The sequence below is a fragment of the Natator depressus genome, chromosome 1 (genome assembly GCF_965152275.1).
Source record: "Natator depressus isolate rNatDep1 chromosome 1, rNatDep2.hap1, whole genome shotgun sequence".
Classification (NCBI taxonomy): Eukaryota; Metazoa; Chordata; order Testudines; family Cheloniidae; genus Natator; species Natator depressus.
This window is the reverse complement of record NC_134234.1, coordinates 100,779,285-100,806,810: the sequence shown is the minus strand read 5'-3', so window position 1 is coordinate 100,806,810 and position 27,526 is coordinate 100,779,285. Positions and strand designations below refer to the sequence as shown.

Genomic DNA, 27,526 nt, shown 5'->3' with positions numbered 1-27,526 from the left:
CATCACCTTTTTTATTCAACAAAACTACTGGATGCAATCAGAGTGTTACTTTTATGACCAGGTGGCACTGCATAGCTGAGACAACGATGAAAGAACAAGTTGGATTCTATTCCCGCTCAAGTAACGTAAGAAGAATTGTGACCTAAACTCCGGTGGCAAACCCTTGACTAGTGGTGATGATGCATAGGCCAGAAGGAGTCCAGCTTTACAAACTACAGTTTGCTTGCAGGCTAGAAGTTCAGGGGAACTCCTCCCCTTTTTTAACTGATAAACTGAGAAAATTGTGATACAGGAACCACTGAGATACAATAAACACAGAACCTCACAATGCAATTTTTTCAGTGGTTTATTTTCAGAATAGAACAGCATTGTGCAGCACACTGCTGTGTAGTGTTTGAACTGACAGTTCATCCGAAGTTTCCCACATCGCACAGCAGATGTTCTAATCTATATTTACATCCATGAGGATCACTACTCTGTCACCGCCTAATTAAAATGGTACAAATTGGCAGCATCATAGTTGGGGAGAGAAAGTGGAAAATACCTTATCAGGTTTAAACTTCAACGTGAAATGAAGTAAGCAAAAATATAATTAAAAACTGGAATTTAGCCTGGGCACTTAGCAAAGTGTGCCATGGGGACCACATGTGGTCAAGACCTTAGATCTGAAATATGCCGTCTTCTGAAGCAGTTTTCCCCTCCAGCACTGTTCTGGGTTATTGATTCACTACTAACTTAGAAGTAAGCTTGCCATCCAGTGAATCATCACCCCTTTCTGTCACTCAGTAGGTATTCCGTGGTGACCTCCCATCGAAATATTGACCAGACTTGACCTGGCTTGGCTTATGAGATCACGGCTCAAGGTGGTACGGCTGCATGAATAAGTTACAGAAAGTCATAATGTTTTCAAATTCAATATTGCATTGATGAATTATGGAACAAATGTAATAAGATTTTAGTTACAAAAGTGTAATGTCAAAGTTTGACATTACACTTCCAACTAAAATCGTATTACTTCTTCCATGACACACAGAATCTTCCTCTAGTACAATTAAAAAACAAAAAGTCAGTCAGTAACCAGCTTGTACTCCTATTGAAAACTGAATATTAAGGGCCAGATCCTGACATCCAACTGATCCATACAGAGCATGTGTGTGCAAATCTGGCTTAAAGCTCATCCTTTCACTCATCCAATTCTGGTGCTGACGCTCTTCAAGGCTGGACCCATTGTAGTAGGATAGACCAGCCTGAGGTTTGCTCTAATTTATGGATTGACATAGTATAGATGTGTCCTGGACAATCTCACTTTTTTCCCTGCCACCATATCAACACGGAGAGGGAAGTGCTCCTCCACCAGCTTATACCATTGGAAGATCATCCTTTCAATGGAATGACCTTTCTGGGCCAGCTGTGGTGGCTTAAGGCCAAGTACATGCTGCAGTGTGGAGCAAAGCTGTCGCATCATGCTAGAAAATCAGTCCCTAAAACTATTTTAATTAGATAATGACTCGGTGTTGTAGAAAAATATGAAATAATATAATAGAGAGCTAATTAAGATCGAGCAGTTTTATATCCATGACTCTTCCTGCTGGCATTTAGAGAAAAGTTAATTACTTTTATTCCACTGCTCTTAACAGTATCATTATTTTTTGTAATAATTTTTCTGCACAGACATGACACTGTAATGTTCAACAGAATTGTCTGCTAAAAAGGAAACACATGGGTTTGCAAAGCAGTCAAGAAAAATCACATTTTCTCAGTCCCTAGGGGAAACATGTTCACTCTGGAGTAAATCTGCAAGTGTTATATTGTTGTATTTATTATTCTTTGATGTGAAGGTTGGACATTTAACTAAAAATCAGGACATGAAGGTTTGGCAGTGCTCTTTTCCACAAATGGTACAGAGATCTGTCTCTCTCAATTTCCCAACATTAATGTGTCAAAAGTAATCCTTACCTTATAGGGAAGTGGTGACCATCTCTGACTTTTAGTGCTACACTTCATTTCCGTATATAAGCAATATAGATAAATGGTATTTTAAGTGTGGGTGGCTTCACTATAAAGGGGTCTTAGTCCAATTGGAACATGAAAGTATTGTGTCAGAAGGATGTTGCAAAATACTTGTGGTATACTAGCTGTGTCTCTGAATCTTCTTTAGAGAGCAATTGACACAGCGTGCTAAATTGTGATGTATTTGAATTTTCGTCAGGAGAGGGGGTGATGTGATGGTCTGCTGAGACTAAAACTACTGTTTAAAAAAAAATTCCTCAGGACATAAACAGGGAATTAGAAGAGGAAATGTAGATATATTATGCACAAATCACCATGTGCTATTTTTATAAACTTTTCTATTCCACCTAGTGAAAGTCACTACTTGAAAGAGTGGGGTTTGAGGGTGGATATTTAAGTTTTGAAATTTTTTAAGGTGTCCAGAATTTTTGGACTAGACTCTCCTGACTGCTAAATTCTCCTCTCAACATATAAGCAAGAGGAGGGAAATAGTCCAAATTATCTAGAAAAGAAACCTGAAGGCTGATCTAAGAGTGTTACAAGACAGGATGAGAGATAGTGTTTATGCAACTTTTGGTTGTCAGAGGTGTACTTATAGCTAATTTTACCTACTGATAATTTTAATTGTCCTGTATAAGTGTCATCTTTGTTTTACTGGGAATATAGTGCATAGTGGCTTTCAACCACTTCTAACTCTGTTTCTTCTTTTAGCCTTAATAGATTTTAGTTCCATTTCCCCTCTCCTTTCTGTGCTGTTTATAATTCTAATTAATAAACGGGGAGAGAGGAAGATTCCTCTGGTGGCTGTCTGTGAAGGATTGGGCCTACCTTGTAGTGCCCTTTAGGGGCTGGACCCAGCCTTGTGCTTGTAGATCCAGCTCCCTCCCTGGAGAAATACTGTCTAGGGCCCTCTCTCACCATCTAGGCAGGGTAGTCTCCAATCTGATTAATTGCTGTGGATTTCATTTCAAGTCTTCTTAATGAAAACAAGATCAAAGCTTCACAGCCTTTTTCCACAAAAAAAGTGGAAAAGTACAAAGTCTGTACAAGTTAGTCCTTTCCCCCAAGTCTGTCTCTCACCCCACAAATTCACCATTCCAATGTTCCTGACTCTTACCTCAGAGCCCTTTGTGCTAAAAAGGACTTTCCCCATCTCCCTTCTGTCCCTCTGTGTCTTGGAGCGGCTCTTCCCAGCAGTTGCTCCAGCCTCTGGCCAGTATTGCTGCCTCCTCTCCCATTTCCTGCTCCTCCTTTTATGAGGATCAGCCAATTAAGTTGCCCTTCTTTTTCCCAGTGCAGAGGGAGGGGGGAAGCTAATTAGCCAGCAAGCTGCAGGCTCCTAACCCCAAAGTAATACTATCCCTTATTCCTTCACACTGCCCTTTAAAAACACTACTGTGCAATTGTAGAGACAGAGAACCCTTAGCTCTAGGCTTGATAGTCAAATGGCAGAGAGGTTAATTTGGGAGCAGTGCATTACCTTCACAACTTTCTGTCCAAGAAAGGGTAAACCATCAACATATTAGGACCTCTTTGGGTGTCTGCAGGAAGAAAGCCGTGCTAGATACTCAGAGAAGTGCATCCCACACTAACAGAGCCTGATTCTTGTCTCTGACCATTATTTTAAAAACAGGTAGAACTTCATTGATTTCAATTGAGTTATTCTTGACTGTCTTGGAGGAAAATAGCATCTTAACTGTGTCATAGATTTCTCTTCAATAGAAATGAAACAGTGTGTCGGTGATGGGCTCAACCCATGTCTCAGAAACAGCATGCTTACAGTGGCCTGACCTATCTGGCACTCAGCATTTGATTTTTGTGTTTCCTTGTTTATACGGAAGACAATTTGTTATCCTTTGTACCTCAAACTGCTGTGTAGGATGGAATAAGACAGACAGAAAGTACCATAACCTTAGTTGTAGCTTTAGGGCGATGATGAAATGTTTTATAATTAGCAAGGTGAAAATAGTACCCAACATGACCAAACTGTATATGGAATGTATGTAAATATCATTCCTTGTAGGGAGCCTCTTGCATCACTCAACACCTATACCAGATAATAAGCAGAGTTGATGGTCTCAGAAGGGTCTTCTGTTTAACCTTTCACAGCTGGAAATATGGTCAGAGTGTGAGGTTTGGGAATAAGAGATGGTGGGGGGGTTGTTTGTTTGAGGTTTTAGCTTATTTTTAACTCATCATTAATTTATTTTATTCACATCTTTTATCCAAATAAATGTGTAGATTTTAGTGTATTGACTGTCTTGTCCATGTTATTTTAACGTTTTTTTTTTCTGAATTGTGACTTTTCCTGTTTAATTTTCTTTTTCTTTATAAAATATGTCAAGGGTGGAAGGAAGTGTTTTAAATAGAAGAGACCACAATGTGTCCACTGAAAAGAGCTATGAATCTAATCCATATGATCTTAAAAATGAGCTAATTACACACCAAGGATAATAAATCTGGAAAAATGACCACCAATGGTGTCTAAAGCAAAGAGCAGATAAATGATCTCCAGAGACAGAGAGAAACTTCTTTCTCTTGAAAAAGAGGCAAAGGGAAGCTTGTTGATCTTGCTGACCTTTTCCTGTTCTTAAAGTATCTTATTGCATTTCCCAGATAGTAAATTAGATAGTCTTTGGGCAAGATCATTACTAACCTTGCAAAAAACTTCTTCCCAGCTTCCACTCCAAAGCCACCGCCTCCTCTTCAAAGGCCTTCAAAATAATTTTACAATAACATTACTTTTGAAACCTTTCATGCAGGAAGTTTTCCTTAAGCCTTATTAAGCAAAATTTTAACTCATATTTTATTAATTTCTAATATATTTTCAGAATATGAAATGGTGCATTATAGAAAAAAGCACTTGCAATTTAAAGCACAATTATACTTTGAGAAGTAAGTCAATTATCACACTATGGGGGTCCTTGTTTAAGGTGACCTCAGGGATTCTGAGCACTCTTGGTTCTCACTGAAATCAATCATAGGGCAGCATTGGACCTATAAAATCTTTATTACCAGTGACAATGAGCCTTAAGGAATCTAATTTGAAGGAACTGAAGGATTTTGGAATCCTGCAGGATCAGACCCTTATTGTCTCAGTGATTTCCATATTAAATGTGCTTAGTTTAAAAGACGTTTTTAGTGGCTGTCAACCCTGCAAACTCAGTCTGGGATCTGAGTCAAGCTGGGTATTTTCTGGCTCACTATTATCACTATCAGTAAAGACCCTGCACACCAAATGCTGCCATTATTGTTCTCATATGATGGCCATAGTTACCTGTGCAACTTCAGTCTGTGCGTGTAATGTGAAGACAGTTGGGTTTCACAGATAGTCCTACAATTGAAACTTTAACAGTTCTCTTAGTAATTTGAGTCAGAAAAGAATCCAGTTCACGCTCCCAGAGAACTGTTGGCTCATGTAGTCTGACATTATTAAAATGTATTCACTAACCACCAAAGGCCAGGAGGTGTGACTTTTAGATTAAAAGGGGCCCATTTTACATAGTCAGTTTTTAGAGTGCAACCACCGTTTAAATCTCAGCTCAGCTTTCTGACTATTCAAGGGTGATGGGGAAATCAATAGCAACCGGTGGGCGGGTGAGCAGTCTGCATGAAGACAGTTGAGTTGGCAGTGACAGATGACACAGCTGGTTGGAAGCTGTGGCTTGTCTAGCCCTCATAGGCAAGGAGCTGCAGCTGTGTGTTGCCTGACACTGAGGAGGAGTCTTGCACCAGCTTGTATGGCAGCCAGACAGGACAATTCTCTAAAGCCAGAACTGCAATGGGAGTTTTGTTTATAAAAACTACTCTTAATGTACCACTTAACAGTGTGTCAAGCCTGAATGGTTATAAAGACACATTACAACCAAAACCTCCATCAGACATTGCCTTTACAAATACAAAAATAATAATAGATGTCTTTTATAAAGTGCGCCTAATACAGGGCCAGATTTGGCCCATGCTAAATCCTCTTTGTACCATGCTGACAGCAGGAAGAAGACTTCAGTCAAATGTGCATAGTATACTGAGGACCGTTGCACTGGCCAGAATGACTATGGTTGGCGGCATGGGATCAGGCATTGTAAAATGAAGTTCCCAGATTTGGCTCAATCCTGCAAGTCCATAAAAGGAGACTTCAGTTGCGTTGCCAATCCTCCAGGATTCTCCTTGAGTCTCCAGGAATTAAAGATGAATCTTTAATTAAGGATTTTTTCACGTGATGAAACCTCCAGAAATACAGGACCAACCAAAAATGGCAACCCTACTCTTCAAGCTGCCCTTCAAGCTGGGAGTTATCAACGTTCTCAGACGCAATGATGCAATCTAGAATTATTCATATATTCATAAGGCCAGAAGGGGCCTTAAAGATAATCTAATCTGACCTCCTGCATAACACAGACCATAGAATTTCACTCAGTGATTCTACATCAAGCCCAACACCTTGTTCAACAAGGGTACAGTTTTCAAAAGCTCCTAAGTCCCACTGACTTTCAATGAAACTTGAACTCCCAAGTGCCTTTTAAAAATGGGACTTAGGCTCCTAAATCACATAGTCACGTTTGAAAATTTTATCCCTAGACAATAGACATCCAGTCTTGTTTTGAAGACTTCAGAGGGTAGGGAATCCACCACCTTCCTTGGAAACTTTCCAATGGTTAATTATCCTCACAGTTTTTTAAAAAACGTGTCTTATTTCTAGTTTGTATTTGTTTGAACTTTCAGCCATTGGCTCTTGTTATGCCTTTGTCTGCTAGATTAGAGAGCTCTGTACTGTTGGGTATATTCTCTATCTATGTACTGAGTGTTGCCCAATTCAGTCCTCATCCCTGACAATCTCAGTCTGGAGCCAAGGATGAACTGGGCATCCTCAGTGGTGGGTGGGAGAGGATTTGAAAAAGGGTGTATCAATCATATCATGAGTGAAGCTCAGGCAGGCAGGCAGGATAGGTACACCAGAATTCACGTTCTTGAAATTGTCCCAGAATTTAAGGGAAGGCATGAATGGTTAGTTTGGTAAACACCGACATAGACTCAGTGACACTTGAACAAATTTGCAAGTCTATTGCTTTACAAAAATTACTAGTAAATTTACTGTTTTTAATTATTAGATCCTAGATTTAATTTACCCCTGAGTGAAACTCTGTTGATTGTGATGATTGTGGTGTTATGTGTAGAGGCAGAAGTCTTAGTAGCAGATAGGGAAATATGACAAGATGAATCTGTGATGTCAGTAACTTACTAGCCACTTCTTCTCTCTAGTGGTGATGTCAGAACACCTTCTCAATTCAAGATCAGACAGTCAAAGTAGCGCTGGTTGAAACTGAGAATGCTGTTCTGGGGGAAATTCTGAGTCAGTTCAAAATATCTCCTTATTCTGAATCAGAACAAAAGTTGAAATTTTCCTGTAAAATTAACGTTCAGAAAAATTTTCATTTCAGAAACTTCAAAATGAACTAAAGTAAAACTGCTGGAAGGTCAAAACACACTTCGCCAAGTTAATGGCTTCTTAAATGGGGGGCACTTTTTATGTAAACTAAATACATCAGCTATATAATCTGACCCATTGATTGTGGGATAGTAAAACAATCACTCGGTGCCTACGTAGAACGGATCCAGATGATCGGAGTAACTCTTTCATTTTCACACCAGTCCAGTCTGGCTCATCTTCATTGTATTCATTATATCATATCATGGTATGATCGATACACACTTTTTCAAATCTTCTCCCACCCGCCACTGAGGATGCCCAGTTCATCCTTGTCTCCAGACTGAGACTGTCAGGGATGAGGTCTGAATTGGGCAACACTCAGTCTGTCTCCTTCTGCTGAGTGCCCTTATCTTATTGAAAGTAGAGCAGTAATTATGATTTCATTATTTCCATCTGGTGTATTGAGGCTGTGATCTCATGCATCATTAGGGCAATTGTCTCCCAAACTAAAATGAAAGCCAAAAGTTTCCCAGTCCCCACATGTGATATCTTTGGCAATAAAACTTTTCTGTCTTTTTAACAATATAACCTTTTGCCATTTGTTTGCTATGACTGAATTAGTGTATGCAAAGTCTGATGCAAATAAAGGTGGGGGGGGGAAATTTCACCCTTTTGAGGGGTTTGAAAAAGAATCCCTGCATACTTAAAGGCAGCTGGGGAACTGACAAATTGGAAACTCAGAGAATAGGATTGGTTTTGTGCAAGAAGGATGTCCACCTAAAAATGGTTAAGTCATTGGAGTCCTGTGACTTGACTTGCAGAAATTCCGACTCAGTGTGTGTACCTGAAACTGAAATCAGTGGGAGCTGGGGAGGCTTAGCCTCTCTGAAAAGCAGGCCATTTGTGTTTATTATTCAGTAGCATTTTCACTCAAGCAACAAAGCTGCCAATGCCAGATGGTGATGGATGCTTTACTACATCAAGAGATGCTAACGAAGATGCATTCAGGATGTGAGTTGTGTTACTATAGTAACAGGATGTGAAGCTTTTCAAAATGAAATACATTTAAAATATGTCGTATCATTAATTTATGCTACATTATTAAAGGAACAGCTCTATGAAAAATAGTAATTTTTGGATAGATTTTTCTTCTCAAAATGAATGCGCTATGGTTAAGTAGAATATAGACAGAACCCTGTCACAACTTCCTTTTGCTGGCTGCCCAGGAATCTGAGCACAGTGGCTGTCTGTCTATACTTATTTCTATGTGCTCTCTGCCCACTCTTGTTCTCCCTTTCTCTTTCACCCTGTCCTGGCCCTTTTTCCCTATAAAATTGAATAGAGCATGACATTTTTTCTATAATATTTTTGAAACATCCGATAACAGGGATTAATTATGATTAATAATAATTGATGTTTGTATTATGGTAGTTTCTAAGGATACTAGTCAGGGATCCAGCATCCCATTGTGCTAGATACCACACAAACATAAAAGAAAAAAGACAGACTTTGCCCTGATTGTCTTTATCGTTACAAGAGACATAACAGGTTGACAAAAGAAATAAACTGAAAGAGGGGCGAGGTGGAGTATGGGGTAATGGTTAAGCGACTATATTTTGGTTTGGTAAGCATTGGACACTGTGCATTATCTGCCTGGACAGGGATGTCATCCCTTCTTAAATGGTATAGGTTTTTAAAATTACTTCTTACAGAACCCAATTCGTTTCACCCCTAATGAATTCTACAGAATTTTTCCAGAAGGGTACCCTGGGCTGGAGGGTGGGAACAAGATTTCTCTCAGAAGCAGTCATCCATTACTTCTTGTTGTAAAGGAAGGCTATGACATGGTAAAACAGCCAGGAAAGGGTTAAAGTTACCTGTCATGTGACCTAGCAATGACCATAAGGTAAGGCAGTGTCCCCTTTCTGGGGGCTGAGAGAGGCAAGGGAAAAGCCTGTGGGGACTGCAGCCTCTGTTGGTCAGGACAATTGTTTTGTTTTGTGTTTGCACTTTGTACTATAATTTGTGCCCCGAGGCAAAGGCCTGAAACTGACTTAGGCATGGGCACTGGCTCTTTCCTGGTCTGGGGAGGTTGGCCACCAATTTACAAAGGTATTGTTGCAATGTAGCATCCCTTCCCCTACCACTGGGACCAAATCTTCTTCCCTTCATTCCTCACCAGCCTGACCATGTGGTGCAGTGGTGGGCAACCTACAGCCCGCGGGTCACACGTGACCCGTCAGGGTAATCCGCTGTCAGGCCACCAGTTTGTTTACATTTGCATGGCTGCTTGCAGCTCCCAGTGCCTGCAGTTTGCCATTTCCGGCCAATGGGGGCTGCAGGAAGCGGCGTGGGCTGCAGGGACATGTTGGCCACCACTTCCTGCAGTTGCCATTGGCCGGGAACAGTGAACCGCAGCCACTGGGAGCTGCGGGCAGCCATGCCTGCGGACAGTCAATGTAAACACTGTCTCGCAGCCCACCAGCGGATTACCCTGTTGGGCCGCGTGCGGCCCGCAGGCCACAGGTTGCCCACCACTGCTCTAGAAGAAGAGAGAAAGAGTAAGAGTTTTCCTACAAAACAGAAGTTGTAGTTCTAATTTCTTATATTTTTCATTGAAAATTAAAATATCTTACAGACATTGCTACATGAACCAAACAAATACATGCAGTTCAAAGAACTGCAATACTCAGACATGTATATCTCTCATGAATATACATAGCATAGCATATTTAATTAGATTTTGGTGTTTTGCAAAATCTCCTAAGGAAACCATGCAGACTACTTATCCGCCAATCATAAAGTGTTTTACCACTGAAGATTAGTTCTGCATTTCAGCAATATTAAAGATTACATAAATTCGGTGCTTAGGCTCAATACTAGGCAAGCTCAAATTAAAAGGAAGCTCAAGTTTCAGAATAAAAGCACCAAAGAGAAGTAGTGAAATAAAGAAAGTTTGAAAGAACCCAGGGTATCTGTTCCTCTTCTATTCAGTGTTATATGTGAGACTTTTCAAATACTTCTCAGATGTATCTCTGCTCTTCCTTTAATAAATTCCTTCGATGAGGAATCAAATCTGAAATTGTTTTTCTAATTCACTGTATATTAGGTGTTATTATGAAGCTACCTCAGCCACCTATAAAAACCAGTATTTTATTGCAGCATCTATGTCATTTATCCATCTGTATAACATCAGCTTACAATATTGAGAGGGTGTGGGTATTTGTGGTTTTATAAATGTTATATGAGAACTTTAGCTTTATGTAATTATACTGAATAAAGGTCCTTAAAGGAACAACCTATATCGTCCTCTTTGTCATTGAAACTGAGAAGCTAGCAACTTTGCTGCCTTTTTCTCCTGTATCAAAATATTTTGCTCTTAACCTTTAAATATATATGGCTGTGTGTATACACACACACGACATATTTAAATACATATTCCACTTGCTAATGAAAAGCAAATGTAGCTTGTAATCTTCTGTTCTCTATTTCTGTCATGTTTTGGTTGCTGCATTTAATAATACTAAAATTTAATTAGTTTGATTTTTTTGAGCAAGTGCTCCAGGTCGGGTATGTTTTACCTCTTCTATCTCTCCCAGTAGTGAGTAGTCTCTTTTCTGTGACTTTGTGACTGAACCAGAGTAAAGATCCCAAATACAGTTCAAGACTAAGAGCGTCTTAAATAACAAGTTTTATTTTTCTCTTAATTTTCTATAAAATTAAAAATAAGTAGTACCAAACATATTTGTAGCTAAGACTACACACTATCTCACCTAAGTATGCCAAAGACTTAGTGTTTCAGTAGGGATAAATTGGGGAATAAAAACTTTCATTCTGGGGGTGAGATCCTGGCCTCATTGAAGTCAACAGCAAAACTCCCATTGACTTCAGTGGGCCAGGATTTCACACTGGAGGTTGTTGTCTAAGTTTGTGCATCTCTCCCTAGATGGACAGCAGTGTATCTGCTACACAGATCCTCTGTGAACTTGAAGTGTACCCTCAGTTATAGGTTCCTTTTCAAGTTGTAAACAGCTTCCATTGCTTAAGGTCTTTTAATGAGACATGTAATGGCTCCCTTTCCATTGGAACAAAATTGAAAAATACATATGGTCTACTTTCCTACAAGATTTTGTTGAGCTCTTTCCACTTATCATATCCCCTCAAAGGCCACTTTGAAAATTCACCTATGCAGGTTCTCTAATAACACATAACCTTTCTTTCCATGCAGCTTGGTCAGAAAAAAAGTCTTTTTGTATAGCTTTTCCTGTGCACATTTCTCAAAGTGGATATTACCTGTGTGGTTGAGTAGATTATAAAGAAATAAGTATCCAACCATTCATTGCACAACATGGAGTGCAAATATACTTCCTTGAGCTTCATTTTTTCTTCCTTATTTTCCACAGGAACAGAGAATGTGTAGGCCATGCTTGTGGGGTAGGGGACTCTGTGCTTGGGCAAATCAACTCTAAGGGGACTATAATCATAAATTAACAACTGTATTATTACTCCAACCATTCATTACTGATGTCTCTGTGTGTGTGTGTGTGTGTGTGTGTGTGTGTGTGTGTGTGTGTGTGATGTAGAAACACATGAGCATAAACTTGCCCATAGATTTTCAGGGTAGTTGTCGTCGTGTTGGCCATGGGATATTAGCGACAAGGTGGGTGAGGTAATATCTTTTATTGGACCAACCTCTCTTGGGGAGAGAGACAAGCTTTCAACATCCCCCACAACACACCTTTCAAGATCCATGGATCCTACACTTGCCTATCACAACGTGTGGTGTACCTCATCCAGTGCACTAAATGGCCCAGTAATAACTATGTGAGTGAAACCAGACAATCTTGAATGAACTTATACAGGAAAAACGATGAAAGACCAAAATACCCAGTCACGTTTGGGTGAACACTTTTTACAAAGTGATCACTCTATATCAGTGACCTATCAGTTTTCATTCTCAAAGGAAACCTGCACAACACCTTCAAAAGATGAGCCTGGGAGCTTAAATTCATTACTCTTCTAGACACTAAAAACCATGGACTGAACAGAGATACTGGATTTATGGTTTATTACAACAATCTGTAACCCACTAACCACCCCCCTGCACCTTTTTTGTCCTATGACCGCAGCGGTGTTAATGGGTCATTCTACCTTGAATGGTCTCTTACAATATGTATTAACCACCTATGCTAAATAATCTGTTCCACCTTGCATTTTGCTGTGATACTTGGAGGGCCTTTCGCAGACCTGAAGAAGAGCTCTGTGTGGCTCAAAAGCTTGTCTGTCTCACCAACAGAGGTTGGTCTAATAAAAGATATTAACTCACCCACCTTGTTGTTCCTCATAGATTTGCATTAGTCTTAAATTTTGTGACTTTTGATGACAATCATTTGCATGCACATTTAATTATAATATACACATTTTTGAAAATGTAGCCTCATATTAAAATAACACATTTTTCTTACATTCATTTTAATTTGTAAAATGTATTGTTGTAAAATGATTGCCACTGCTCCTTGCAATGGAACAATACATCTATTCATACTGTATAATACAGCACAGTCAATACAATACTGTGCTATCTGTCATGCAGGCCTGCAAACACAAGCAAAATGAACAAAATGCATGTCTGACTGAATCAAATAGTATATTAGGTGGGACTTCAGTGATCAGGAAATTGGAATTGGATTCTGAAGATTTTTCCTTCTAAGTCAGAGGAATGAATCTAATCCAGTACTTAATAAAAGTGGCCCACTTGATGGCTGCATGATGCGTGCGTGAAATGAGATGGTTGCCTTAGACTACTCCCCAGTGATCAAGTGTCCATATCACAAACAATGTCACCTCATTTGGCATTAATTGGCACATTGTTAACAAGGTAACTCTGCCTGAAGTGACTCAAAAGCAAGAGCACCAACCTCAGGGCTGACTTTTAGGAACCAGAGCAAAAACCCCAAATTGGTTGTGAGTTCTATATGTAGATTTCACCAACCAACTATCAAGTGTAAACTCCTCAGTCACTATAATAGCCTAACATGGAGTCACAGACTCCAATCTATCTTGCCACCCAAGTGAGCATGCCTTTTTGATAGATGTTCCCTTACACCAAGAATCACAGCAGTGTTCAGGTTACTCCCAGTCCCAAAGGACCAGTCACTTATCCCAGATCAATTGCACCTTAGGTCTCACACAAAAGAAATGCTTCTCGCCAACCCTATAATAAATTTTATACAGATTTATTAAATAGGAAATTGAAATCAGAGGTATGTACAAGGTTAAAGCAGATAAACATAGATACTCAAATGAGTTATAATCTTAAATTTCAAAAGGTAATAAAAGCTTCTATTACCAGCAAGCTCTATAGGTCCTTCAGGACCAAGCCAGGCTAAGCAGCTGGGGATCTCTCGCTTTATGCCTAGAAACAGTTTGGCCCCCAGAGTCCAAGCAGCATTGAGATACCAAATTCCTTTTGTTTGGGGTTTTTATCCCCTTCCTGCCATGTGCTCTGACCTGCAAACTCAGCTGATGGGAAAAGTCTACTTGCATGACGCATCTTCATGGGGAGGAGAGCAGGACAAGTCTTTTATCTTCTTGTTGATGGAAATTCCAGTTGCAATGTCCCACAATAGCCCATCTGGTATTGATGGACCTTTCCTTTTGGGAAGGGAACAACACCTTCTGTTGCAGATCAGCCCTTCACGCTAATTAATGTCTCTCTCCTGTCTGGTGCTTTACACAGCCACAGATGTTCACAATACAACCGTTCAAATATTACCTTACAATATGGGATATAGATGTTATAAGTGCGATTAATGCATGCAGCAACTCACAAGTATTTAATAAAGTGTAAACATTAAACACATTATTATAATTCTTATACCAATTATAACATTACTAACACACAGCTGAGCCAGACTGATTCTAGCTACGTATTTGTCAGTGTTCAGTTGAGACATAGGGACCTTGACATGAGCTGACACCTGGTCTGCCAGTCTCACAGACAATATCCACAAATCTTTGGCTTCTGTGATGAAGCGGAAGTACCCATTCATTTCTAGGAGCTTCATCCATGACTCTGTTTAGGCACAGCGACATGTGTAAATCTGAACAGTTTCTGCCGGTTCTAAGAATAAATTAAAAGCATTATAAAATGAAATATTCTGTCATTCCTTTTCATGATTGCTATAATCCTTTAACAAAAATTGGATAGTATTTTAATCAGCTCTAGCCTTTGAACTCTAACTGGAGAGCCGACTTCCCTTCTGCTGTGAGTTTTGCACCCTTTGTGAAATAAATTATATGTCACCAAGAGCAATATCAAGTATATGAGATTTCTTATTTTGCCATTTACTCATAAGGAGGAGTTTCTTTATGAATCTTTAAAACTTGTTTTGACAGTAAGAGACTTGTTTCATATTAAATATCAGTATGAAAATGGTTTAGAATGAAAGTGTAATTGCATCCTTGACAAAATAATGTTGCTAGTGTAACACTAAAATAGGGCTCTATAAAATTACCACTAAAAGCCTGAATGTCTTTGTGTTTGTTGAGTTTAAACTAAAAGTTTGTCCATCAGTCTTAGATTTTGTTAATTATTTATTTGCATTGTCCTCATGGACTAGAATCCCCATTGTGCATGGATATCGACTGGGGCCCCTGAAGAATTTAACTGTAGGTGTCATGTGTTCTGCAGTACACTGCTTGGGCTTGTTGTACTTGCTCAGAATCAACCTTTTGCTGGGTAAGTTTTTTATACAAATATATACACATCAGTTATAGCAACAAACTGGGTGCTACCACATTAATCCTCTGGAAATAGATATTGCTTTACTAGGTGATTTCCAGTGCTCTTCTAATTCTTCTCTTGCTTTAATGCATCATTTCTGTTCTCTCTCGTCTCGTGTTCTGTGCGTAGCAACTTGTTTAACTTAATCTAATGTACGATTCAGAGTCTTTTTTCGTTTTCTAGAACTGATTTTCTGCTAGGAATATATTTCTGAATTAAATGTTTCCAGTCATCTTGCTAATATTTCTGTTTCTGAGTGGAGATGGAAGAAAATATAGACTCCCTGTAAGAAGCTTTATAAAATTTTCTAGTTTAAAATGCAAGCTTTACTAAGATAAAATGAAATTACTTGGTCTTCGAAGTCTTGGATAATTTTGCTATGACTGAAGTTGTGTATGTTGCTCATCAAAGTGTTCTTTAAATTGTCCTTATTTAATAGTTGAGTATGGGATTTATTTTAAAACGTTGCAGTTAGAAAGTAGATGGATATGTGTATATATATATTTGTGTATGTAAGTAATACATATGGGGTGAAATCCTGGTCATACTGAGGTAAAGGAAAAAAACTCCCATTGGCTTCAGTGGGGCCAGGATTTCATCCATAATAAAAAGGTGGAGCTTCAGCTCTGACCCATTGTAGTTAAGATTACATAACAGCTTTTGTTACAAGACCCTCTTATCACTTTCTCCTAATTTTCTGAAACATTAACCTTTGATACTAGAATCTCCCAGCCTTTGTCTCTGCCCAAATGTGAATTTATTATTTATTTTGGGGTTTCTTAAAGTTTGGGCAAAAACTGTTTAGCCATTATCGACAATTAAGAGAGTGATTAAAACTCCCTTTCCCCATTATATGGGGGAAAAAAATTCTTTGACCTTGTCTGCACAAAATGACTGGGTTAGAAAGTTCAGTTCTCAGGATTTACAACTAGAGAAGGGATTGCACACACTGGGAGGTGAAATGTTTTGCACAATTTTCTGTAGAGAGAAAAGGTACCTGAAGAAGCAATGCTTTAAGGCTCTGCTGTTGGGGATGGCTCAGTGGATCTAAACGTCAGCTCTGAAATGTTTATGTCATGGGACTGTTGCCCCCTTACTAACATTCAGTGGGGGTGTTTTAGTTGCTAGCTCCCAGTACTAAAAGGGGAAGGGTCTATGGGAAACCAGGACCCTGAGACTGACAGTCTCCAGGAACAATGGGGAGAGGCCAATGCTCCAGGTCAGCCTGAATGACAGGGTGGGCAGGCTAATCAGAGAGTCAGGAGGCCAGCGAGGTCCCATCCTCAGTGTGAGCTGGATTTGCCTGGTTCAGACGGAGTGGGGCCGAGCTAAGGAGAAAGCGGGGGCCCAAGCTAAGCTGGGGAGCGGAGCTGTGCCAGATCCAGAGGGACCAGAAAAGCAGCCCAGAGAGAGCAGACCCTGTCCTGGGAGCAGAGCTGCAGCCCCAAAGCCAGAGGCACAGCCCAGAGAGAGCAGACTTGCCCTGGGAAGAAAGCTGCAGAAACCAGAGCCAGAGGGTCCAGAAAAGCAGCCCAGGAAGCAGGTCAGTGCTGGGAGCAGAGTCACAGAAGCAGCCTGCAGAGCAGACCTGTCCTGGGAGCAGAGCTGTAGCAACCAGAGGCAGAGGGGCCAAAGAAGCAGCCCAGGGAGCTGGAGGCAGAGCAGCAGAGACAGAGTGGAGGAGCTGGAGCTGGAGCAGTCTGGAGCTGGGTGCGGTGAGCAGCTGAGGAGAGCGAGGGGGACCCTGGGCAGCGGGCCCAGTACAGGGAGACGCCTCAGCCAAGGGGCTCTGCAGGCCAGGCTTGGATCGTAACCCCAACAGGGTGGGGGCGACACTGGGAAGAAGGGTCCTACCACTTAGAGCCTGAGAGCGTGTGGCCACCACCAGAGCAAGAGTCCAACCCACAGCATCCCTGCAGCACAGCCAGGATCTGAGAAGAAGGCCTGGGACTTCCAAGGAACAAACTGAACTGCCCTGACATTCCAGAGACAATGTTTGTGATGTTCCCTGCCACAGAGCGGGTTGATGTGTTTCCTTTAACCTTTCCCATTTTTCCTTATTCTTTTTAAAATTAACTGTTGATTAAATACCTTGCATTTGCTTTAAATTGTATGTAATGGTCAGTGGGTCAGAGAAGTGCCCAGTGCAGAGAGAGTGCCCCAGAGTGGGGACACTCTAGCCCCTGTCCTAGGTGACGACAGCAGGGTTGGGGGTCGAGCCCCCCAGGAATCCTGGGCCCAGCCTTGTTGGGGTTACGAGGACTCTGCCAGACAGGAGAGTGGAAGGGGAGTCCTCAAGGACAGGGAGGCCACTGGGTAAAGGAAGTGGAAGCGAGGACTCAGATCCTTTCTCTAGCCCACTTCACCAGGGTAGTGCAGAAGCCAGGAAAGTTCCCCACAATAGCGGGACTATTCCCCCCCTTACATTTAGTTTCCCCAGCAAGTTTGACTCAGATCTTCATCCTGCAGTGAGTTCCGTGCAGTTTGCTGTAAGTTCTTTAAAAACTAGGCCTTAACTGAAGCCCTGTTGGCTGTGTGTGGGCATTACAATCCATGATGTTTTTTCCCAAGAGTAAAAGTTTATCCCATTACCATTGTGCAAAATGTGTCTCCTACACCTGTTGTACAGTGCCTTGGGCAGCAGCCTACTGGTGCACTTCTTCTCAGAAGCTGCTCATATTCAGTGTTACAAGGTTCTCTGCATCTAAAGGCCCTCATATTTTTCTTAAGTTCACATGTACTTTTCCATATTTTTACTGTTGTAGGTACATAAGCCCTGATAAGCACACAAGTCAGGGTTGTGTGCGCTCAAACAGGTGTGCGTGCATGAGCACAAAATCACTGACTTAGGCATGCATCGGGTATGAAATCTGGGCCCGACTGAAGTCAATGCGTGTTTTGCCATTGACTTGAATGGGGCCTGGATTTTACCCTCTCAACTTCAATGTAAATAGGCTTATACAGCTACAATATTACAGTATGTACTCATTCATTGGAACACAGTGTACACAGGAAACTAACTTAGGGCTAGTCTAAAGCGCTGCCACTGCGCTTGTGCAGTTGCAGCAGAGCGAACCACCTCCTGGCGCTGGGGCACTGTCTACACAGGTGCTTTACAGCCCTGAAACTTGCTGCGCTCAGGGGGGTGTTTTTTCACACCCCATGAACGAGAAAGTTGCAGTGGTGTAAAGTGCCAGTGTAGACAAGCCCTAAGTCTCCTTCTTACCTGCCAAGATGAGCATAAACTAAGCTAGTACCAAGTAGTTTAATAGGGAGTTATCGGGTGTTAAACACTTGAAATTCTGAGGTCTGACTCTAGCCTCAGAGTTCTAGTGCTTTGGTCAAGGATGGCAGTTTTCCCACGGAGTATAGCCAAATTGTTTCAATGTATGGAATTTGCATGGTGTGAGCTGGATGCTCTTTTCCATAACATCATTGATTTATTGGTTTTCTTAATATTCTCAGGGTTTCTTTGTGGGTTCTCTGTTAATGACCCAGAGGTGAGAAAACGCTAAACATGAGGTTGTATGTGCAATCCTACTATTTGTGCATGTGCTTTGTGATACATTCTTTAATTATCTCAAATACAATATAATAAACCATTTTTCTCAAATGTTATATATGTGCGTAGCATCTTGTAGTATTGTGTTCTACTGTGTGTATACCAGTCAAGATCTATGAATGTCATTTATCTGAAAATTATATTGGCCAAGATTTTCAAAAACTGGTGCCTAAAGTTAGCTTAACTCCACATTTAAACCCGTAAATAAAGGCCCTATATAAAGCCCACTTAATGGGAGGCTTTCGATCATGTACTCCGTGACTTGATTTTCAAGTACCCAGCCACTTTACATTGGCTTGAATGGGAGCAGTTGGGTGCTAAGCACCTTTGGAAATCAGGTCATTTATTTAAGTGCCTTAATATGGCCATTATTTAATTGAATCTAGTAATAACACTTTCAACCTGGAAACATACAATTTTAACTTATAGAAAAATCAATGTAGTTGCCCAATTAGAATTGTATTTCAAATCAGTAAAGTAATACTGTAAATTCTGTACCAGAATCTCACTCACTAAACAGTTAAATAGATTTTAAATAGATTTGACAATTTTGAAAGAAGAAACCAGTATTTGGACTTTGAGACATTTTGAGGACAGGTGGTATGAAAACACAAAATAGTTGTATGTCTACATCACAGGCCTATTTAAAGAAGAAACCATAAATATACACTCTCTAGACAACACTGTGTTCTCCTCTGCAAAACGGTTTGAGATCCTCCAGTAATAATATAGATACTGGGACAGTTAAATTAGTTTAAGAATTAATGTGTGGGGGAAAATGTTGTGGAAAACAGTGCATGATGATTGAAAAATAGTATCTGATCATATACTTTACAACTGTATTATGATGCATATGCACATATGGGCAGATTTAAGGTTGTGCGAGCAATCTTGGCTGTGGCAGTTCCTGATATGTGAGTGCTTAATTGTACAAACTTGACTTTCTCTTTCTGTAGTCTTTATATAAAGTGTGTCTGTATAGCATATAAATCTATAAGGGTGAAATATATCGACTTGTAGAGTGAAAAAGTGAAGTGGGATAGAATGTTTGAAGAAAATGTCTTAGCTTCTTATTGTTGGCTTAGTCAGTTTTTAATAGGGGAGCAACCAGTGATGAGCTGCCAAAAGCTGAAGAACCGGTTCCTTCAGTCGCTCTGGGTCTTTGGCGGCACTTTGGCGGCGGGTCCTTCAGTCGCTCTGGGTCTTCGGCGGCACTTCGGCAGCACGTTCCTCACTCGCTCCGGGTCTTCGGCGGCACTGAAGGACCCGCCACCAAAGTGCCGCCGAAGACCCGGAGCGAGTGAAGGACGTACTGCTGAAGTGCCGCCGAAGACCCAGAGCGACTGAAGGACCCGAGAGCTCAGGCGGTCCCACAGGCCAGATGTGGGCCGGAGTTTGCCCACCCCTTTAACAACCGGTGCAGGCCAGAGTTTGCCCACTCCTTTAACAACCGGTTCTAAACCGGCTTCAAAATTTAACAACCGGTTCAAATGGTGCGAGCCGTCTCCAGCTCACCACTGGGAGCAACTGTCTTCTCGGTAATCATAAATACCAGTTTGCATATTTTTATTATGCCTTTAAAAAAAAATCTCTTATCCTAAACGCATTTGCATTGACTGTATTTCAAGGATTTATTTTTGCTTACAGTGCCCTCATCTGTTGTTCAGGGACAATTGCAGAACTCTAGCAGTATAACTGGCACCTATGTTGGTTCTGTATTTGGATCTTAGCTGCCTAAGAAATCAGCTCTCTCTATGTACTGTTCTGATCGCTGGGAACGGCTAATGTGCTCCAGCTGACACGCTGTGCTAGTTTGCCAAATGATAGTTGGCTGATATAGCAGCTTTTAGTGTACTCCAAACACCTTTTATTTTGATGTTGAACCTCAATTTTGTTTTTCATTCTGTAATGGAGTTTGAAAACACAAATGATGTCATCTGCTCACACTTCAATTAGAATAACCTTCCTTAATCCAAGCCATTTATCAAAATCACACCTATTAATTATGAAATGAAACAGACAGATCAAAATAAAAGTAAATGAGTGAAAGAAAAGAAAGAATTAGATTAACTCTGGTGCTTGTTGACAGTCCACTTCTTTTTCTCTATCCCTCATTTTTTCCTTTAGGCATAGGCATCCATCCAGGAGGAAACTCTCACAGATGGTGACAGAACCTGCAAGTCCATGCAGCTGTTCACATCTGGTAATAGCCAGCCATTCTTTCTTTAGTAAGGATGCAAGAGAGATAAATTTATAAAGGCCTAGAGTTCATTATGTGTTCTAGAAGTGTTAGTTTAAGATACTGTGCAGTCTTTCAGCTTAAGTCTACTCACAACATTCAGCAAGATGTTTTAAATCCATAGCTACAGAATTAAAGTAGAAAAGCCTCTAGGCCAGTGGTGGGCAACCTGCAGCCCACGGGCCGTACGTGGCCTGTCAGGCTAGTCCTTTGGCGGCCCACCAAACAGGTTGTCTACATTTGCACGGCTGCCCGCAGCTCCCAGTGGCTGCGGTTCGCTGTTCCCAGCCAATGGGAGCTGTGGGAAGCAGCAGCCATACCCAGAGGGTGAGATGGGCTGGCACAGCCTGCGCTGAAACCTGTGCCTGTTGGGTCCTTGCCACTATTTTCAGTGAGATAGCTAGATTAAAGCAAGCTTCGTTATGTCTACAAATCACACCCCTGCCTGCAATGCAGACATATCCTGAGGAGGGAGCCTGCCTGAGCTGTTGACCAGAGGAGGGATGACATAGAGCAGTGGTTCCCAAATTTTTGTTTACAAAGGCAAGCCACCAATGCCATTTTATTTCTTTTGTGACCTACCCAAGGTCTAAATTCATGGTGGGGTGCCCAAATCATAGGCCCCCATCCTTCTTCTTTGCTGTTGCAGCCTCCTTGCCCCACTGAGGGGGCACCGACCACCTGCAACTGCACCACCCTCCGACCCAGCACCACAACCCTAATCGTGTCCCAATGCATAGGGGAAACCCAGTGGTTTGGAGAGTGAGCCCAACAGCTCTCCTGTCCCATGGGTCTGCACCTGACTCTCTGCTTCAGGCAATGTAGGGGATCGCAGCACTACTCAGGTTTGGCCTGGCTGCCCCTCCTTCATGACAGAGAGATGGCTGGACCAAACTTGAGTAGGTTACAATGCCTAGAGCAGGGAGCCTGGCCTAGGCCTGTGGAATGGGAGCTGCCACTGTGGGGTGCGTGTGGGGTGGGCTCCCTCTCCAACCCCCCAACTCTCCCCAGGGTCTCCCCTCTGCACCAGGCCCATGACCCATCTACAATCTTCCTGAGTGCAACCCACCATTTAGGAAACACTGATACAGTTGGAGTACTTGTGGCACCTTAGAGATTAACAAATTTATTTGAGCATAAGCTTTTGTGAGCTACAGCTCACTTCATCGGATGCATGCAATGGAAAATACAGTGGGGAGATTTTATATACACAGAGAACATGAAACAATGGGTGTTACCATACACACTGTAATGAGAGTGATCAGGTAAGGTGAGCTATTACCAGCAGGGGGGCGGAGGGGGGGTGGGACAGGGGGACCTTATGTAGTGATAATCAAGGTGGGCCATTTCCAGCAGTTGGCAAGAACGTCTGAGGAACAGTGGGGGTGGGGGGGTGAATAAACATGGGGAAATAGTTTTACTTTGTGTAATGACACATCCACTCCCAGTCTCTATTCAAGCCTAAGTTAATTGTATCCAGTTTGCAAATTAATTCCAATTCAGCAGTCTCTCGTTGGAGTCTGTTTTTGAAGATTTTTTGTTGAAGAATTGCCACTTTTAGGTCTGTAATCGAGTGACCAAAGAGATTGAAGTGTTCTCCGACTGGTTTTTGAATGTTATAATTCTTGACGTCTGATTTGTGTCCATTTATTCTTTTACATAGAGACTGTCTAGTTTTGCCAATGTACATGGCAGAGGGGCATTGCTGGCACATGATGGTATATATCACATTGGTAGATGTGCAGGTGAACGACTCCAACGAGAGACTGCTGAATTGGAATTAATTTGCAAACTGGATACAATTAACTTAGGCTTGAATAAAGAGTGGGAGCGGATGTGTCATTAAACAAAGCAAAAGAATTTCCCCATGTTTATTCCCCCCCTCCCTCCCCGCTACTGTTCCTCACACGTTCTTGTCAACTGCTGGAACTGGCCCACCTTGATTATCACTACATAAGGTTCACCCCCTTCACATTCCCCCCACACTCCCCACTCTGCTGCTGGTAATAGCTCACCTTACATGTTCACTCTGGTTACAGTGTGTATGGTAACATCCATTGTTTCATGTTCTCTGTGTACATAAAATCTCCCCACTGTATTTTCCACTGAATGCATCCGATGAAGTGAGCTGTAGCTCACGAAAGCTTATGCTCAGATAAATTGGTTAGTCTCTAAGGTGCCACAAGTACTCCTTTTCTTTTTGCGAATACAGACTAACACGGCTGCTACTCTGAAACTGATAGAGTTGTTATAGCTCATGCACATGGCCAGTTAGGCATCTAGCCATGTTTGCATATAAACACCAGATTTGTATATGCATTTCAGTGGCGTAACCCCCTAAGGTAGGAGTGGGGGGGAGTATGTGCAATTTTGCATGTACTAATATTTAAAACTGGTCTCTACGTCTCTTTTTAATTTTTTTTACCTACTGTGTGTTACAAATAACACCCAGGATTATTAAGATTAAGGGTTATAATAAACTATATTACTTTTCAGCACTTCTGTTTTACTTCCACAATGAAATTAAGGTGGCCAGTTTGACTTCTGTTTTCATTCAGTTTGTAGTTGATTTAATTTTTCACATCTCAAGCACTAGCATAATGATGCAATGTTTGTGTTGCAAATACAGCAGAGGACTATTTCTTACAAAGAAAACTATTACCAGTGGATATTTATTTAATTAAAATGTTTCTATTGATCTGAGGTTTTCTAAAACCATATTTTTGCAAAATCTTAATTTTAGGCCAAATTTAAACTTGCAGTTTTTTTTCTTGTAAAGGTCAAGCATGGGGTGTTTTCCCCCCTAAATTTGCTGCAGGATCGAAGTGATATGCTGAACTTTCCCATTTCAATAAACAAGTTTATTTTATGCATTTTGTCTCAGCTGATGGCCAGCTGGTAAATAGTTGTTTTTCATGAAAAGCATAGGAAGGTAGCACGGGAAGTAGGGGCTGGTAACCAGGAATTTCTGAATCTTTATCCCAGCTATAGCACTTATAACCATGATAGTCTTAGGCAAATCACTTAGGCTGTCATTTTTAGAAGTGTTGACTAATTTTGGTTGCCCAGTTTGAGATCTCTAGGTGTGTCAAGTTGAGCACCCACTAACCAAAGAATCCACCTCTTTTGAAAGCATTGTCAATCTCTACCTGGTGTTCCCTGTTTGTAAAACTAGGGTAATAAAATGTAGCTGGCTCACAAAGTATTTGAAGGTTAATTAGCTTGCAAAGCTCTGTTAGCTAAAGAATCTAGTCTTTTGGGGGTTTGGAGCAGGAGGTCTTGAGTTCCATTCTTCATGCTGTCTTTTTATGGATTACCTGTTCTTGGTGATGAGGCTGATGACCAATGTCTAAAGCCATATATTCAAATTCTCTGTGCTGTTTGCTTCTGCTGAGGTCACAGTTTCAGCCAGGACTTAAATATTATGTGACAGAGAGAGTGAAAGGTAATTTGAATAGCCCTAGGCAACAGCACAAATGCTATCTTGTAGGCAGACTGAATTTTTAACTTCACATTGCATGACTGATGTTTACTCCCAAAGCAACTCCTGTCATGTACTGTATCTCTTGGGGGAGTGGGGGGAGTATTTGTCTGTATAAGGTGAAAAATGCATCTGCATTACTTGACCCTTATCAAACACATTATGTAGAAATGTTTGTGCTTGTCTCTTCATCCATAATAGTCTATACTGTAGCAGCTTAGTTAGGGATATTAGTCTGCTTTATATGTAAATACCCATTGTGGCTTCATGAAAAGAAGAAATGACAGTGTTCTGAAGATCTTCCTCTGGGCTTTTTTATGTGGTTTAAACCAATTCAATCTATTATGTCTTCAATCTATCTATTAATTCAATCTTATGGGGAAAGAGATCACAATTTGAGCCAGGCCTAGTCTATTGTCTATTTTGTGAGAGTTCAGCGTACTTTGCTCCTTCACAGAGAGCATCAAGACCAGGGATCGGCAACCTTTGGCACGTGGCCTGCCAAGGTAAGCCCCCTGGCGGGCCAGGCTGGTTTGTTTACCTGCTGCATCCACAGGTTCAGCCGATTGTAGCTCCCACTGGCCGCGGTTCACCGTTCCAGGCCAATGGGGGCTGTGGGAAGTGGCGGCCAGCACATCCCTCGGCCTGCGCCGCTTCCCACAGCTCCCATTGGCCTGGAGCGGCGAACTGCGGCCAGTGGGAGCTGCAATTGGCTGAACCTGAGGACGCGGCAGGTAAACAAACCAGCCCAGCCTGCCATGGGGCTTACCCTGATGGGCCGCGTGCCAAAGGTTGCCGATCCTTGATCAAGACAAGAATGGCCCCCATAAAACAGTTCACATATTCCATTCAGGTTGTAATAAAATATTTTATTTGAAATTGTACATTAGTAGAGATCCTATAATATAAAGCAAAAATAAACGTCTCTATTAATGCTATGGAAGGCAATGTTAAACCGGCACCAAGTTGAGTGATAAGAACGTCCATCTAGCCCGGTATCCTGTCTTCTAACAATGGCCAGTGCCAGGTGTTTTAAACGGAATGAACAGAACAGAGAATTATCAAGAGATCCATCCCCTGCTGTCTACTCCCAGCATCTGGAAGTCAGAGGCCTAGGGACATCCAGAACGTGATGTTTCATCCTGGACCATCTTGGCTAATAGCCATTGATGGAACTATCCTATCCTGATTTGGAAAGATAACTTGAACCAGTGTGATAGAAGCCTGTCTCTTCTCAGAGCCTCATAGGGAGTCAATGTGACAGTCTCTGAGAGATAAGTGGTTCCTGTAGCAATAGGGTAGAAATATGCTGTAGTGGCACTGGACTGGGACTTGGGAATCCTGGGTACAATTCCTGGCACTGCCACATAATTCCTATGTGGCCTTGAAAAAGTCTCTTTGTCTACTTTGTTTCTCATCTGTAAATTATGATCATCCTTCCCGCCTAGTAGGGCTTTGTAAGGATAAATCCATTCATGATTGTGAGGCACTTGGATGCTGTGAGCCATATAAATACCTTTATAACTAGGTGGGTAAGCCACTGCCTCTTGCCGTAAGACTGCAGTGAGAAAGAGTATTGTTGGAAATTTCTTTTAATATCTATAAAATGTAATAGAGAATGATTTCCTTTCTGTAGATTCTTTTTAAAAATATCCTATACTATTCTACAGCAAGGATAATAATTTATTAGCATGTAAAGGACTTTTTCGTGGGAAAGTTCCTAAAGTTGAACTCGTCATCTTTGAAGAAGTCATCTTTTTTTAAAGTCCAGACAATAGAAATGCATAGCCATTATTTTCTACTGTAATTATCACTGTAGTTTTCATGACATTTATTCAATTAGCTCCTCCAGCTATGGAGGTATCTGAGCAGCGATAATGGCTTGGGTACTCTGAGAAACATTAGGCTGGTTGTAATGATAACTGTCTTTAAAACGTATCTTTGGGGTATGACATTTCTTATGCTTGGCCTCAATCCAAAGCTGAATTTATTTGGAAAGTTTCAAGAAAATCGGTGGAGCTTGTTTTGTGTTACGGGAGCATGATTTAAAAAAAAAATATATATATGTGCCCCTTAAAAAATAGAACACTTTTTTTACACTCTGCTGGTTCAAGATGAGTTAGTTTTAGAGCTTCATACTTGCCGTGGACTTATTCCTCAGGGAGAACAAGCCCCTTTTTCATGCTTGAAAAAATTTGGTTCACAAATTTAAAGGACTAGAAAAGGATTCCAACATGAAACACATATCAGAAGTGATATATTAACACATTATTCTTCATAGCTCTGTCTGATGTTCCAAACAAGTCACTGTGGTGAAATCACTGGAGTTATTTAGCAAGCAGTTCTTTGGTGGGAATGGTAAATCACCTCAGAGATTGGTTTGCCTTTTCTCATTTCAGTTTTTTGTAACATCCAGATGGATTTCAGCATCCATGCTATTTTTGATTTGGGAGAAAAACCAGAAGGGCATTTTACTCTCTCTCTCACTTATGCACCCATTCCTATCTCTAATTTCTTAAGCCATGTCTACACGAGCAAGCTTACAGCAACACAGCTGTATCGATACAGCTGTGCCACTGTAAGAGTACTCGTGTAGCTGCTGCAAGCTGACAGGAGAGAGCTCTCCCCCTCGCCATAATAAGTCTGTGGTCTCTGAGCTGGCAAAACAAACAAACAGTCTGGCTGGAGCAAAACAAACAACCAATCTGGAGCCCTGCAGCCTCCTGGCTGAGGCAGACAATAGTATTTAGCAGCAATCAGGCTGCAGCCCCTGGGAAGCCAAACAAACAGTCTAGGGCAGGCAGTAGCACTTGGGGAATTAGTCCCCAGGGCAGGGCAAAGCAGCAGTCAGGCTGCAACTCCTGAGCAGGGCAAAGCAAGCAAACAGTCTAGAGCCCAGCAGCCTCCTGGCTAGGGCAGCAGTGACACTTGGGGAACTGCCACCCTGGGCAGGGCAAAGCAGCAAGCAGGCTTCAGCCCCTGGGTGGGGCCAAACAAACAGTCTCTAGGCCTAACTTCCC

At 41.4% G+C, this 27,526-nt stretch overlaps 1 protein-coding gene across 3 annotated transcripts in view; it reads left to right on the top strand.

The window, feature by feature from the left end:
- Positions 1-27,526, top strand: part of FGF14 (fibroblast growth factor 14) — a 637,878-nt gene that overhangs the window by 357,184 nt on the left and 253,168 nt on the right. The window lies entirely within an intron of this gene.